This window comes from Electrophorus electricus, chromosome 18 (assembly GCF_013358815.1).
Source record: "Electrophorus electricus isolate fEleEle1 chromosome 18, fEleEle1.pri, whole genome shotgun sequence".
Taxonomy (NCBI): domain Eukaryota; kingdom Metazoa; phylum Chordata; class Actinopteri; order Gymnotiformes; family Gymnotidae; genus Electrophorus; species Electrophorus electricus.
This window is the reverse complement of record NC_049552.1, coordinates 9064190-9079463: the sequence shown is the minus strand read 5'-3', so window position 1 is coordinate 9079463 and position 15274 is coordinate 9064190. Positions and strand designations below refer to the sequence as shown.

Sequence of the window (15274 nt, the reverse complement as noted above, 5' to 3'; positions counted from 1 at the left end):
GCGAGTAAGCTATTGAAATGTGGTCCGGAGGGCAGTCCAATTCCTGTGGTCTTTAGCCTAATTATATGTCCAATTTACAGGATAATTATTGGCACTATTGGCGGACCTGCAGCTAATTATTGCCTCCATTTTATTATGCTGGACGCAGACATTGTGAACCGTTGCCTCGCTGACACTGAAGACATTAGTAAGCCTACCAGTAAAAGGAGACAACATGAATATCTCATGAAGTAATACAGATAGAGAGGAACCAGCTTTTTACAGTCTATTTAATGTCACCATGTGTTCTACGTTTGCCATTTTATTTTAGCCCATTGCGTTATGTAGTATAATTTGTTTATGGCAACCTTCTTGACTTTACTAACCATTGACAAAAAAGCACACTTTAATGACAAATTTATTTCAAAAAGGAGCAAACACTGGTTAACTGCAAAACACTCGTTTTGCAATTTTATAACAAATTGTATAATAGTACGTCCTCTTGGTTCACAAATGTACGCACGCCCTCACGTTCCACGGTTTTGCACCTGCGGAAATATTCTGTTCTCACTTTTTTGTCAACCATTCACTCAATCTGTCTCGCTTACATTGTAAATGACCTTCGACGACAGATTCAGCATCAATTCAGCACATACGTTAGGTTACCAAGGCTATACCGCGCGCAACAATGACATGTATTAACATATGTTACTGTCTCACAAAAGAGTTATTTGAGGGGGACTCAGCATACATTGAACGCTACATAAGTTGATATGTTGAACAACAGGAGAATGTAATTTAATGTCCCTTTCCCTCAACATTCTGGATATGGTACTCTTACAGAGGCGGTTAACGTCGCGGATGTATTCAAAGATGCATTCACTTTGTGTGCTCTGGTTTAAGGAGAATTGCCACTTTCTACTTTTTTCTGTCTTTTCAAAAAATGTTATTTTAAGCGGGGTATTTTTCGGCAGGGCACGGAAATAGCGGGTGAATAACTCGGATAAAAGTACTTAAAGCACTGCGAAAATTTAGTTTGCAAGAAAGTTGTCTTTACGGTTGGTCGGAGTGTTTAGTCCAAAGAGACGTAAGGACTTGCATGTTTTGGACACCCTGAAATTAGCATGTTCTAGAAACTAGGTTGTGGATCAGAAATTCTTGTATCCACCTGTGTCTTTTCGTTCTGAAATATTGTATTCTGATTCAGTATATTTCAACTGGAGAAACGCACATGCTCTTGTGACATCTCCACGCGTCTGCCCGTGTGTACGGTTTTGCCACAGTGTGGTTGTAAGTGAAATTGTGCTTTGGCAGATTGGTGGCCTTTGCTCGGCTTATAAGGAGAAGTAACTCGGGGAAGATCATAAAACTTAATGAACTTCTAGGCCGTCGGAACTCTCCAGCAGGGGAGGGCAAGGCCCTACTCGGTTGGCCAGCGTGCTGGAGCTGTTCTTTATGCCCGCCCAGAGATAGAGGAGAGGGCGGATGCTGAGGCTAAACGCTTGAACTGCAGGTTTACAGCCTGTTGAAAATCTTTTCAACTTTACGGAAATAGAGCCAGAGAAGCTTCTGCTCACCGAAAACACAGCGTTTAATTACATTAATGCACAGATTTACTTTTTACTTGAAGTAAAACATATGTATGTTATTTTAATACGTAATGGTATTTACAAGAAACATTTGTCATCCTCTGTTTGCGTTTTCAGTATTTTAAACCCACTTGTGGTTGTGGAGTGTGCTTCCATTTGTGACTATTGTATTACATTTAATACAATTATGTTCTATATTGTATTATATCTCTAATTAAATATACATGCAGAATAGAGTCCCTAAGTATGCTAATTATTTAAATGAGCATGTTTAATAGCTTAGTTACTGTAATCTTGAGTAATCCTTTTGATGCAGCCTGTTTTGAAGTGTTGTTTTTTATTCTGAGCACATTCAGGCTAATTAGCCAATAAGCTTCTTTCTGCTAATTTTTCCCCCCATAACCCATGAGTGAACATACACTTCAGGTTTGGCATTTCACTTTTTACAGTAACACATCCAAGAAGGAGCTATGTGGCACCTATGTAGGTGGAATGCTAACATAAGATAAAAATGGAGAGTGTAGACAGTCCTTGAAGAAGTTCGTTTTTTACATTTTTTAATTATTGTTATTTTTAAAGTACTTTAAATTAAAGCATAAAACAAAATTGTTCTGAAGAAGGTTATTGTCGGTACCCGCGGCAGCGTACTGGGCTGTGTGGCAGGTGAGGGGATGTGGAAAGCTGCCGTCTTCGTGAGTTGGGGGTTTATGTTTTCTGCAGTGGCTGGTTGAAGGACATTGTCTCATCAGGGTGATAACAGAGGCCTCTGCTGATAAGCGTTCTACTCCTGCTCACCTTTTCTGCCAACCACATTTTGGTCTCTCCCACTTTGTCTAATCACACGCACACACACACACACACACACACACACACACAAAAGCAAATATGCTGTCAAAGCAGTGTGTACATTTCTGCAAATTTCAAATGATCATGGAGTTGAACTGTGGTGTGGTATCAGACCATAATTTGTTCTCTTTTGGTGTGTGTACCTCAAATTTGGGGTGTGTGTGTGTGTGTGTGAGGAGATCTGTAAACAAATGGAAAAATGTGGTATGCATATATACTTTTCCTGTCAGTGTAGGTGGGTATTTTTTCAGCATATAACAGCAGTTTGGGTCAAAGGCCATATAAATTTAGGAAATTGTGTTATGTGGCTTATTATTAGTCATACTTTAATATTTTAATACTCATTAAAAAACAGTACTTTTTAGTTAGGTTACAGTGGTTAGGTCTAAGTATGCTTTAATTTTTCATAACCTGTTTGCTGTATACAGTACATGGAAATTTGCACTTAAAGAAGAAAGAAGAGTTCTAACATAAAATATGCTGTTGTTGTCTGAGTATGTTCAAATTCACAAGGCTTTTATATATAATATTGAGTGATAGGCTTTGAAAAGATGAAGCATTCTGTATTGCTCTTGGATCTGTTGTAACAGAGACTTGAAGGCAAAGTGGCTAAATCAAACCTGAAGTGTTTGCATTGTAACTATGTAAACAGTGAGAATGAAAAGCTGTATATGTACATCTGTTTGGAGAAGAGAGGAAGAAAGATGGTTTGTATGTGTGGATGTGTGTGTGTGTGAGTGTTTGCAATGCTTTGTGCATGACTGTGTGTGTTTGAGAGTGTGTAGAGTGTTTAATGTGCATCCTTATATTCTCAATAAGGGCATGTGTATAAGATTTTTTGTCATGTGCATGTGTTCCTTTGTTGGTAGTGTAATTGTAATTTCACCATGGAATGGCTTCAGAACCTGTGCATGTATGTGTGCGCATGCGTGTGTGTATGTGCTGAGCGAGGGCTCTGTGGATCTCCCCCACCTGCTCTTCTTCCTCCTCTCACTTATTGCTTGGCAGCACTCAGCCGTGCTCTTGGTCCTCCATGAGTGACCCACACTGAAGCTCACGTCGAGCCCTCCCCTGACTGGAGCCCCATGCTGCGCACTCGCCGGGGGCCTGCCTTGAGCCTTCAGCCCAGCTAGGTCATAACCACTTCCAAGTCTTCCTACTCATGACGGGGTCCGCTGCAGTGAAACAAACTGTCACGAACTAGACTGGATTATTGTTTAGTCAGTATGTGTAGCATCACTGTGAACATTTTGTTGCTGTGCGGCATGGGAGCGCAGATTTTGTGAGTGTTTCTTTCCATTTTAAAATGTGTTAAAGATGTCGCAGTGTTGTAAGAAGGATTGTTGTGTTACTGGGTTCAAGATGTTATTGGGACCATGGGATACTATGGAGATTGGGGCATCTAGAAATTGTATTCTTGTCTTTGTTTTGAGCAGTAGGTCATGTTGTTTGAGAGAGAGAGCGAGAGAGAGAGGGAAAGAGCAGATAAATGAATGGAAGAATTTTTGCAATGCAAAGCTGTAGTGTAGGGGAGAATTCTTGGCACTCCTCTAACTGCTATTGGAGGCCCTCAGCAGATTTCCCCATTGCTAAAGCCCTAGAAGTATTAATTCACTTTGATATGCTAATTAGAGGGCATTATGCAAGAAATGAGATTAAGTGGCAGCATGAAGTCATTTGCCTGTCAGTAAATTGAGTGTTTTTAGCAGGAGGGGTTTGTTTTTTCCCCTCCACTTTCTCTCGCTTTATGCATTTAAGATGAACCGAATGGAGGGAATGTGGCAGAAACGCTTAAAATTATTTCACCTCTATACAGCCTTCCTAGAATTTTTAGCATGTGTGTGTGTATGTACATGCGCGTGCGTGTGTGTGTGTGTGTGTGTGTGTGTGTGTGTGTGTGTATGCTTTTCTCCTCATTCCATTTTCCAGATTTTTTCTGATGTTTAATGTGGATGCGAAGAGAGCTGGCAGGCCCAGGTCTGCTGAATGTGCCTTGGATATGGATGCCTCACGGTCCTCAGCCATTTAGCTGCTTAATTATCGCAAGCATAATCATAATCTTTCATTCATAATCATTATCTCTCATTCCTCCCTAAAAGTTTCATAGTACCTCGGCAGTTAGATTTGCCAGTGTGCTGTTTGTGAGTGAGGTAGTGCTGTACCCTGAAAGATCTTGAAACGATTTTGTTTTGACATAGATGCTGTCCCACTAGACACTGTGTGTATCACACCAACAACTCTTATCTATACTAAACAAATGGATCAGACTGGGAAGCTCACCGGAGAAGAGCTGTACAGTGTGGAGAATAAACTTGTCTGGTTTGTTTCAGGAGGGAATACAGTATTGAGATGACGAAGACTTCAGTTGGATTGACTTTGTGGTAATCAGACCTTGAGTGTGTGTGTGTGCGCGCGCGTATTGGGGTCGTAGTAGGTTTGTTTGCTCTTTCTCCGATAGAGAACAGAGTTGGCAACAGTGGCAGAAGCAGCAAGAGCAGCACGGAATAACAAAGGTGAAAGATTACCTCCATATATATATATGAGAGAGAGAGAGAGAGAGAGAGAGAGAGAGAGAGAGAGAGAGAGAGAGAGAGAGAGAGAGAGAGAGAGAGAGAGAGAGAGAGAGAGAGAGAGAGAGAGAGAGAGAGAGAGAGGTGTTTTGAAGCAAACTGAGGTTTAATCAATAGAGAGAGATTACAGAAAAATATTACAGTGCCAAAATCAAGCTTTCTCTCTCTCTCTCTCTCTCTCTCTCTCTCTCTCTCTCTCTCTCTCTCTCTCACTCTTCCTTCTCTTGCTCCCTGGCTCTGTCGCTGCCTGCCTATTGACTTGTTGTTTTTCTGACCTTTGACTCATCAAGTTCAGAAACGGGAGGTCTGGAGGAGAGAGAAGACACTGTAATGTGGCCCCTGCTGTGTCTTGCCCCTGGCACGCACGCACGCGCACACACACACGCACATACACACACACACACACACACACACACACACACACACACACACACACACACACACAAACACGCATGCAATCACACACGCACACACACAGAGTACATGAGCAAAGCAAAAGTTCCCCTTCCCAATACGTACATATACACACTCTCCCTCTTTTTGCTCATCTGTGGTGAGTCCTGGTTGGTGCACTCTGAACCAGCTGAATTAATCTGCTCTGTGATTGTAATTAAGCGCATACAAGGCTGGCTAAAAGCATTAGCTTGGATAAATGGAATGCAGGGACTGAGAGAGTAAGCATTTCTTAAACCCTGAGGGAACATTTATTTTGAGGCGCCCCGACAAAGCAGTAATGAGGCAACTAAATCTACCCTGAAGTTGATTTGACATCTGTTGTATTATCATTGTTTTCATCGATAGTTGTTAATCTGATTTTTCTTGTTGTAAAATTAGTTATATAAGTGGTAGTGTGTCAGTGTCATTGATATATGACTACATATATATAAAATGCATATATTTTATTATTACCACTTTTTAAATTAATTTATATATGTACATGCTCATTAATTGTTGGGTAATCACAAAATAACATAGCTGCAATGATGAAACTATGAAAAACGACCTCCCAATCCTAATCCGTATTTCAGAAATCATGGAAGATATGCAGAACTTTTGCTCTATGACAGGCTGTCCAGGTCTGAGACCAAGATGAAAGGGGAATATTAGTGAGCACCGTCTACCTCACGTGCCTTTTCATTACAATAGCGCAGACCCAGTGTTTTTTTTTTTTTTTTTCCTCCATGAATGCCATGGTAAATATATGCAGACTGCAATAGAAAGCCATTCAGTGAAGTAGACAATTGACTTTGGGCTGCTTTTTGTTCGCGTCTACCCCGGTGATGCGTCTGCAGTGACAAGATAGTGTGAGGCAGAATGGCTCCTACACAGCAGGACCCCAGGTTTTCACCATGGCCTCTCTCTCTCTCTCTTTCCCTCTCTCCCTCTCTTTTTCTCCCTCTCCCTCTCCCTCACTCTCTCCCTCCTCTCCCCCTCTCTTCCTATCTCACTTTCTCTTTCTCTCATACTCTCTTTTCATTTGCTCGGTAAAGCTGGCTATCTTCTCAACAGTTCCTCAAATCCCCCATGCCTTCCACCAACTGAGGGTGGCAACAAAAGAAAAACGAAAATGAGAGGTGAAAGAGAGCAAGGGAAAGGAAGGATGGATGTCAGACACCAGGGATGCAAAAAAGAGAGAAGGCCCATAATTACACTTTCACAAGCTCACAGGCTCACTTGTCTTTTTTTTTTTTTAAGTAATATCCCAGCTCTATAGCTTATCATAATTACAAACATATTTTTTACAAAGCTAATCCACAGAATTTTGGAAAATATATCTTCAGCTTTACAATATTTACAATATTAACTTCTCTGGTCTCTATAGCTCAAAGCCTCCTCCAATTTGTTTTTGAAAATCAGGCATATAATTTTTTTTACCCTACAAGTTATGCAAATTAGTCTTTATGGTAACCGGCATAACAATTAGCATCTTCCAACAATGTTTTAGAAGGTTAATTATTAAATCTCTAGATTGTGATGTAAGGAGGCAGTTAGCAGAGACAGAGTTGGCATAATGCTCGTTTTCATACGCGTATGTGTCGCAATGCAGGTACAAGCACTGAGGGCTGTGAGGGTCTGCTCAAGGACCATGCTGGTGGAAGATGTTGCTCTTGTCAATTTCAGTGGCAGCCCTGATCTAGGCTCGCGTGCAACTGACTAATCCTGCCTTTATAAGGCGGTGGTGGTGGTGCATGAGAAGATGTGCAAAAATCCAAATGTTTCAGTAAGCCTTTCCTTTATGGGCCTCTGCATTCTTCCCATGTTCCCCCTCACCATGGACGTGGCTGTTGGTGACACTGCCGTTCATTCACAAATCTCATTTAACAAATGTGACCCCCCCTGGAGGGGGACCACCTATCCCCCATGCAGCTCAGCATGAGTTGAGCTCATGTTTCATCTAATTATTTCTGACTTCGGATTGGTCCTATAGCCTGTTTATGAGAGAATGACTGTGGAATATTTGATGATGCTGGCCTAACATAACCTAACAACTTTTCAAGTGCTTGAGCCATATTTAGTTCATTGTAATCTTTCTTTATTTTCCCATGATAGTATGCCATTTTAAATCACCAAATAATTATTTTATAGTTGACAAAAGCCCTCTAGTTTTCATAAAATTGATTTTATCTTTTGAAGTTAATTAAGGATTAATCTTGTACCCTCTCATTTTAGTTTATATTTTGCATAAACTCTACTCTTTTGGTGACCCTAATGCAGTTTTGACTTCCTAAAAGCTAAAGGTTACATTGCTCACACACACACACACACACACACACACACACACACACACTGTTCTAAACAAGCACTGTTTAGAAGTGGTAAGAGGAAATGTCTGATAAATCTCATGTCAACTCTAAATTGTCAGCTATTCTTTGTCAGTTAACCAAATCGTGCTTCGTATTGAAACATTAAATTTTCATTTAAAAAAGTAAATGCTCTTGTCTACTGCTGCTGTTTTAATATTTTACATTCCCCCCATCTTGACATGTGTATATGAAATAAGTGCAATTTGTGATGTGTTGTCATCAATAATTTTGTCATAGAGCGTAAAAGCTTCACTCCACTGCATGCCATCTTTATGCCTCATGAAGAAAAAAAATATGATCAATGTTTACATCTGTCATTTATGTATCTTACCATCTGTATAATTATATTCATATGATGCTACTGTATTTGACAATAGAAGCATCTGATATTGACAGAAGGTGCACTTGTGATTCATATTTTCCATATGGAGATTTATATGGACAGTGTAGCTGGTTCTGTTGTGGCTGGTAGAAACATACTTTGATTTTGTATGTTGGCATGGCAAATAAAAACCAGTGGAAAACATTTTTTTTCCCACTAAAAATCAAGTGAAGGCTTGATATGCTGAAAAAAAATGTTAGCATTATCTGAAATCCACACTATGAAGCATTTTTGTTATTCTGACATTACCATAATGCTTCATGACTCAGTTCGGGCCTCATAACACACTTTCCCAGCTACAGTGAAGTTCAGCTCCATCTTGCCAATCTGCCTCCTCAGCCTGATGTTTTGGATGCCTTGATTCCTGTAAATAAATAATATTATTAATATTGTAGATCTGCTGATTATCACATCTTACCATCTCAGGGTGGTTTAGAGCCGACATGGTCACCAGCAGGTCTGCTGCTCTCCATGGTTTCGTCGGGTTAACATTGATGTCTGCAGCAGTCATCTTCTAGTAAACCGCTGCTGGGTGTCCAGTAGAAAAGTGTATTGATGGCGGAGCACTTATTAGTTCAAAGATGGTGAGATGGGGTGGAGACGCCGTCCGACAGTGACCCTCTCCTCGTAATGGAAGCACTATTTATAGATCTCCATTTCATTAGTCCCACAGAAGCGATCTCCTCCAGGGCCTTCATTTACTACAAAGTTCATTTACTTTTCTGTGAAGAAAGTCCAGCTGTGCGAGGGAGGTGTTTCTGGGACAGAATTCCCTCATTGCTTTCAGAGAGACATCTTACATAACCTTTGACTGGAGTCAGAAGGCAAATTTTAGGGTTTTTTTAATTTTTAATTTTTAATTTTTTTTTTTTTATTGCATACTGTTTACCAATTTAACCAGTCCTTAATGTTGATTGGTTAATATGGAGTGATGATGTGTTCAAATGTGTAATTGAAAGATCATGGTTACTTGTTTTAATTACACTGAAATCACTGAGATCCACATTTTCTGTCTTCAAGATTTGTATCACTTAATAGCACATTTTTACTGACCATCAGTATTTTTAAGTTAATTAAGTTGGAGCAATTCCTGCATTTGGAAGATGCCTGCAATTGACATGTTTAATTTTCACACCTACGCTTTTTACCCTAAAACCTGTACTTCAGTGTTAGAGTAAAAGTAAACGAGCCTGTTTTATAAGCTAAGAGAAGTGTAATCTCCTGTTAGAATTTTAAATGCAAAGCTTTGCACTCATTTAATAGACTCATTCTCCCCATACCACTGATGTCTTCTCTTCTTCGCCTGTTTTCATTTCTCAAATTAAGTCCCTGTGCCATTGTTCCTCTGCTTTTCACACATTAGAATGATATATTGAAAACAGAAATGGGGAAAAGACTGCAATGCAATGAAATTTTAATCAGCGTCTTCTGCTGCTTTAATAAGGGAAATAATTCTTATTGGCTGCTGTGTTAAGATTTCTAATATTTAATTCATAGCAAAGCTTACATTATTCCGCAGCAGACGTGACAACCTCCGCTTTGCCTTCAGCCCAGAGGCAACCATAAAAGACTTAAAAGCAGATGTAAATGTCCAGAAGCTGGTGGGCTGCCGGCCGAGCAGCCTGTGCTGGGAAGCCACAGCTCGACATTCTTCAGCTTTCTTCGCTTAGAGGGATTATATATCGATTGATTCTTTTACCCCCACTTATTTATATAATATCAGGAAAGCCTCCTGATGCCATTGCTCACATTGACTGTAATGTTTTCACTTAATGTTTACATGTTTAATGCTCTCCCCCACATGCCCGCCCCCCCCACACACACGCACACACGCACACACACACACACACACACACACACACACACACACTTTCTGCGTGTTAAACATACAGTTCCTTTAATTAATGATGCTTATATATTTCGGCCAAACTACCTGAAGCATCCTTACACATGTAAGACACTGGCAGACGAGGGTGGTTTGAGACACCACAAAGCATGCCACTGGTGTGAGAGTGCATCTCACATCGAGAAAGCCTTTAACGCCTAGCTGAACTACTGAGATGTACTATCTGTGTGGCTAGCTATGCTAGGGAGACTGCTCTCCTTTCCTCAGTCCTCTATCTTTGTAAATCCTATCATTTAAAGTAAACAAAAGCTCACTCCAAAATCTGCCCTCCTCCTCCCAACCCCCCTCTCTTTCTCTTTCTCTCTCTCTCCACCCTAAAACCTTGAAGTTCATTTTTGAAAGCTGAAGCAACGGAAACATGGCACAGAGCCAGCCAGTTCTAGATGCTGTCTCAGGTTTCAGGGAAAGGGGACAGATCCAGTTTTGGGCCTGTGGTGAAATGGCTTAATTGGTGTCAGAGCCCCAGGGATACCATTTCTGTGTCTCTCTCCGGGGATACCGTCTCTTTGCCTCTCTTCTGCTCCCACTTTCTCCTGCTCTGGAAAGCCTCATCTACCCTGTGCCATGGCTCTCCTCTCCTCTCTGGGCAGAAACGAGGCCTGTGTGTAGGTTGAATGAGGAGGAACAGTGCCGTAACAATATGCACCAATGTTTGGGATGACTGAAATTAATCTGCATGTGATTCCCCGAAAGCAGAGATTAATGGAAGTGAGCAGAGAAGCACTGTCCTTCCACTCTGCACAGCTTTGAAGAGGACTGAAAAGAAGAAAAAGACAGAGCTGGTTTTTATTCTCTCAGTAGGTGGAGGTCATCTCTAGTACATTAGAGCTCAGTCTTTGTTTTTCCTTTCGTCATTTTGTCCCACTTTCATGCAGTACTTGGAGAGTCTCCTGGCTGGATCCCTCTGCCAGCACTCGGTGATACTGTCTGTCACAGCACTTTGTTGAGCCTGGTGATGAAGCTTTTGTTTTTTTCCATTCCTTGCTAGAAACTTGTGCCAGGATTTTGCTGAACAACATCCATTTTACTGAATTAATGGAGCAACTCTTTAAAAATGGCATAAACAAAGGAAAATGTTTTATCGTGCACCCTGTACTTGGATCTTTGCAGCAACGCGAGTGAGGTAGGCTCTTTATGATTCTGTAGGTGTGGTGTCTTTTAAGAAGCTTGTTTCCTCTCTCTCGCTCTCTGGCAATGCCTGGATGACAGTGTGTCAGTTACTTGTTAATTCATTTAATCAGGATTCTTGGCACTCAGTTTGTCTCATGATTTTGTTGCAGTAATCGTATTGAGAGTGAGATGTGCAGTGAAACCACATGTCTGCGGCCTCAGACTTCCTGTCCCGTTAACGCAGTACGTCTCGCATGTCACAGCATGCCTTGGCTTGACACAGCCTGGTGAATTATTCCTCATGGCCCCAGTTCAACAGCTACTTGTGGCTAGAAGGCATTTGGGCATTTGAAAAGAGACAAAATATGTAAAAATAATGCAGCATAATACTATGGTGTATGGTGATATTTAAAAACAATCTCCAATCACTACAATTAGACTAATATTCTATCTAAATATTTATTTTTCAATCTATTTAAAAAACAATGCTTGAATTTATGTTTAATTAAGGGCCCCGATCACCCAAGGGAAAAAAAGCTGTAACTAAATCTTCATTCACTCATAAAATCTTCCATGCTTGGTTTCGTCTTGGACAAGGCGACCAAAATTTGATCATATATAGCATCCACGATACCATTATCTGTTGTGTCCAACAAGAGACTGCATTTTTAATTAGCCAGGCCTTGGTGATTTTCGGCCACCATTCATCCTCAAACACATGCGCGCACGCGTAAGTACTTCATCTATGAGTCAGAACAGAAAGAAAGTCCTGCTGTTACTCCATTGGCCTCTGTGAATAGAGTTTTGAGGCAGGTTGGTCTCAGCGCACCGCTGCTGCATTTATGGAAAGAGTAGCTCTGACAGTGGTCGTTCTGCTGACATGAACTGTTGTGCTCACTTCCCCTCTGACATAAGCTGCAGCTCTGTCAGGATGATTGATCCGGATTTGGTTTACGAGGCACACTTCAGGATTCCTCTCTCTTGTGGGGTATCAGGGTACAGAGATAGCGCAGGCATTTGCTAGGAGTGAATCAGTAGCTTCTACAAGAGAACCAGGACCAGTTAACAGAAAGAAAAGCATACAGTGAATTTTGTAGAAAGTTTGGGTTTTTTAAATGTCATGTGATGTGTTGATACTTTCATTGGATGCATGAACATGCACAAAGACATATAAGAAACCTTTCTCACAATTTGAAATCTGACGTGTTATCCACACTTTGCCCAAATGTAGTTGAACACAATTTCAAGCACATCGTTTCATAGTTCCATAGTTCAAGCACAATCTAGTACCATTAGAAAGGGGAAATAATGCCCTAAATACAAGAGAAAAAAAATAAATCATGCAGTTAAAATGATGTGATGTAGTAACTGGATTTCAAAGTGAACACTTTCCTTCTTTTAATCTTAGTACATTGTTTTGCTCCCCCGTGATGTATTTCCTCTCCTGCTGTAGTACGATTCTCTGAGGGAGGGCTCTTTACTGGACGCCATACACAAAGCGGCTTAAAGAATGCATCATTCCTCACTGTGTTTGGAATTTACACTGCACTCCACATCCTTGTTAATTTGCTCCCAGTCCTCTAATATAATCATGCAGAGTAGAGGAGTCATACCACACAAATGTATAACACACGGCTAGGGCAGAGGGCGTGTTGCTTCTTCCTCCTCAAATTAGAGACACTTTCAATATGACACACAGAGAGAGGGAATTGTGTGTGCGTGTGTGTGCGTGTGTGCGTGTGTGTGTGTGTGTGTGTGTGTGTGTGTGTGTGTGTGTGTGTGAAGTGTTTGTGTGTGTGAGTTCTTTTGGATGTTTGTGTGATTGCAGTTTTGGGGTGTACTAATTTGTATGCATTGTTCAGAGTATAACTTTCATATTTTTGTAAAATCTACATTTTTTTCTCCCTCAAGGGTTTGTATGAGCATTATATTTCTGTGTGTGTGTGTGTGTGTGTGTGTGTGTGTGTGTGTGTGTGTGTGTGTGTGTGTGTGTGTGTGTGCGTGCGACTTGCAGGTATGCGGAGCACGGCTGTATTCTGTATTTGCAAGTGCAATGGGATCGCCAAGCAGCACAGTTAATTTATTTAATGACTGAGCTTCTCCTGTCTCTCCTGAGCCCTGATTACCTTCCACGCTTGATGAGAAGCGAGATAGAACACACACACAGGCTGTGTGTTTAGAAATATGGAACCACCAATTTCCCCAAATTCAAGCTGCATTTCTTGTACTTTCTAAAGTGCAGCATAGTGCCAAGGTTTGAAGCAATTGCTGTAGAGGCTGTGGGTTCCATGTGAGCTCCCTGCATTGTTATCAGGATCATTCCCTCTCCCCGTCCTTCCCTGCAATAAATCGCCAGCTGCAGAAGCGAGCAGTGTGTGATCGTGGGAAAACCAAACAGTGTGTGTCAGGGAGTCTGTGTGTATGTGTGTCACTCTGACAGCATGGCCAGTTGTCAGCGGAGTGGGGGTATCTACTGTTTTTTCTTCCCCTCTCTCTCCTTCTCTCTCTCACTCACTTTCTCTCTCTTTCTCCCTCTCCCTGTCTTTCTGCTAGCCTCCCTGGGTGCTAATTCTCCCCGTGTACAGTTTGTGGTGATCAGCACAGGCATGGGGCCACAGCACCAACACTCTGGCGTTGGGGACAGAGGAGATGTTGGAGCACAGAGCTTTGTGTGAACACTGGCCCAAGCAGTGGAACTCAGCATGGGGGCAGGGGGGTAGTCTAAGAGACCCAGAGACAGATAGTGAGAGAGAGAAAGAAAGAGAGAAAGAGGCAGAGAGAGAAAGGGAGAGAGAGGTGGACATAGAGCAGTTCCACATGCCATCATCAGCCTTGCAGCCACACAAACTCCGGATGATTTCTTCAGGCAACATTGTCAAGTGTTATTCCAATAGCACCAGTCTGAATAACAGCCGACATTTTGAATTAATTAATCAGCGAAGATAGTCTAGGGTCTTTTCTCAGTAATGAATGGGTCAGGCCACGGAAGATACATGCTTGCTGATGATATACTTGTCTTTAATAGTGATTTATGGAGATTTCCAGTCCCACACTATTTGTCAAAGGCAAACATGAGGAGAAATGGGAGCATATTTTATTCATCCAGTTCTGATTTTTCCTGCTGGAGAGGTTGATTCTGTTGTTTCGATGCAAGGAAAGCCCCTGTTTATTCTAGAAACACGCACACATGCACATAGACGCACACAGACACACACACACACACACACACAAACACACACTTGTACATATGCATAATTATTTAAATCTATCTATCCATTCTCTTATATCTGCTTTTTCATCTGTTTTCACAAATGAAGCCAAGCCCTTAAATTGTCCATGCTTAGTATTTCAGTAGCAGTTTAGTAGTGACTATTTTTCATTTCATCTTTTGCCAAAATGGTAATTTTGTTGAATAGTGTTTTATTCCAGTGATATTAGACACAGCTGGGCGGTTCATTTGTTTTTGTTTGTTTTTTGTTTTACTTGTAACCCCGTATGAACTGAGGATGTCTAGAGAAAAACGTCTCTTAAAATAGAATATAGTCTATAGCAGTGGCCAAGTAAATAAAGCTGCATTGTGTTGCTGACAGTCTGGTTTTAAACAGAGTCTCTCCTGTCAATGTTGGATAAACTCCTGCAAACAGAATCATGCTTTTCTACCTTCAACTTTGGCAGAGCTGAAAATGAACTTTAATACATTTTTAAATACCATATTTTTGGCCATGAAGAGGTTTATTTTAAAAACTCTTAAAACACATTCTTCATAATTATCTTTATAGCTATCTTCATAACTGTAAAGATAGCACAGGTAGTCTGTCAGTGCTATTTAATGATCGACTGTGGAATAGTTTGCTGCATTTTACTATGTGCAGAAACTTGATAATGTTTTGGGGTCTTGGATTATTTACAGTAATTATTGTGTGTTTGTGCGAGTGTAAAGCATGGTCAGGAAGCAATAAGTGGTTATCTGATAAATCCCTCATTCTGCTGCTGAGTTTGTGTCTGAGTGTATGTCCATGTGTCTCAATACTGGCTTATCCACTTTTATCCAGCTGAAGACATACAGTTATGACATTTTTCACCAAGCC

At 41.0% G+C, this 15274-nt stretch overlaps 1 protein-coding gene across 10 annotated transcripts in view; it reads left to right on the top strand.

Annotated features, from left to right (window-relative positions):
* The window catches only part of pbx3b (pre-B-cell leukemia homeobox 3b), a 73348-nt gene that overhangs the window by 2950 nt on the left and 55124 nt on the right, over window positions 1-15274 (top strand). The window lies entirely within an intron of this gene.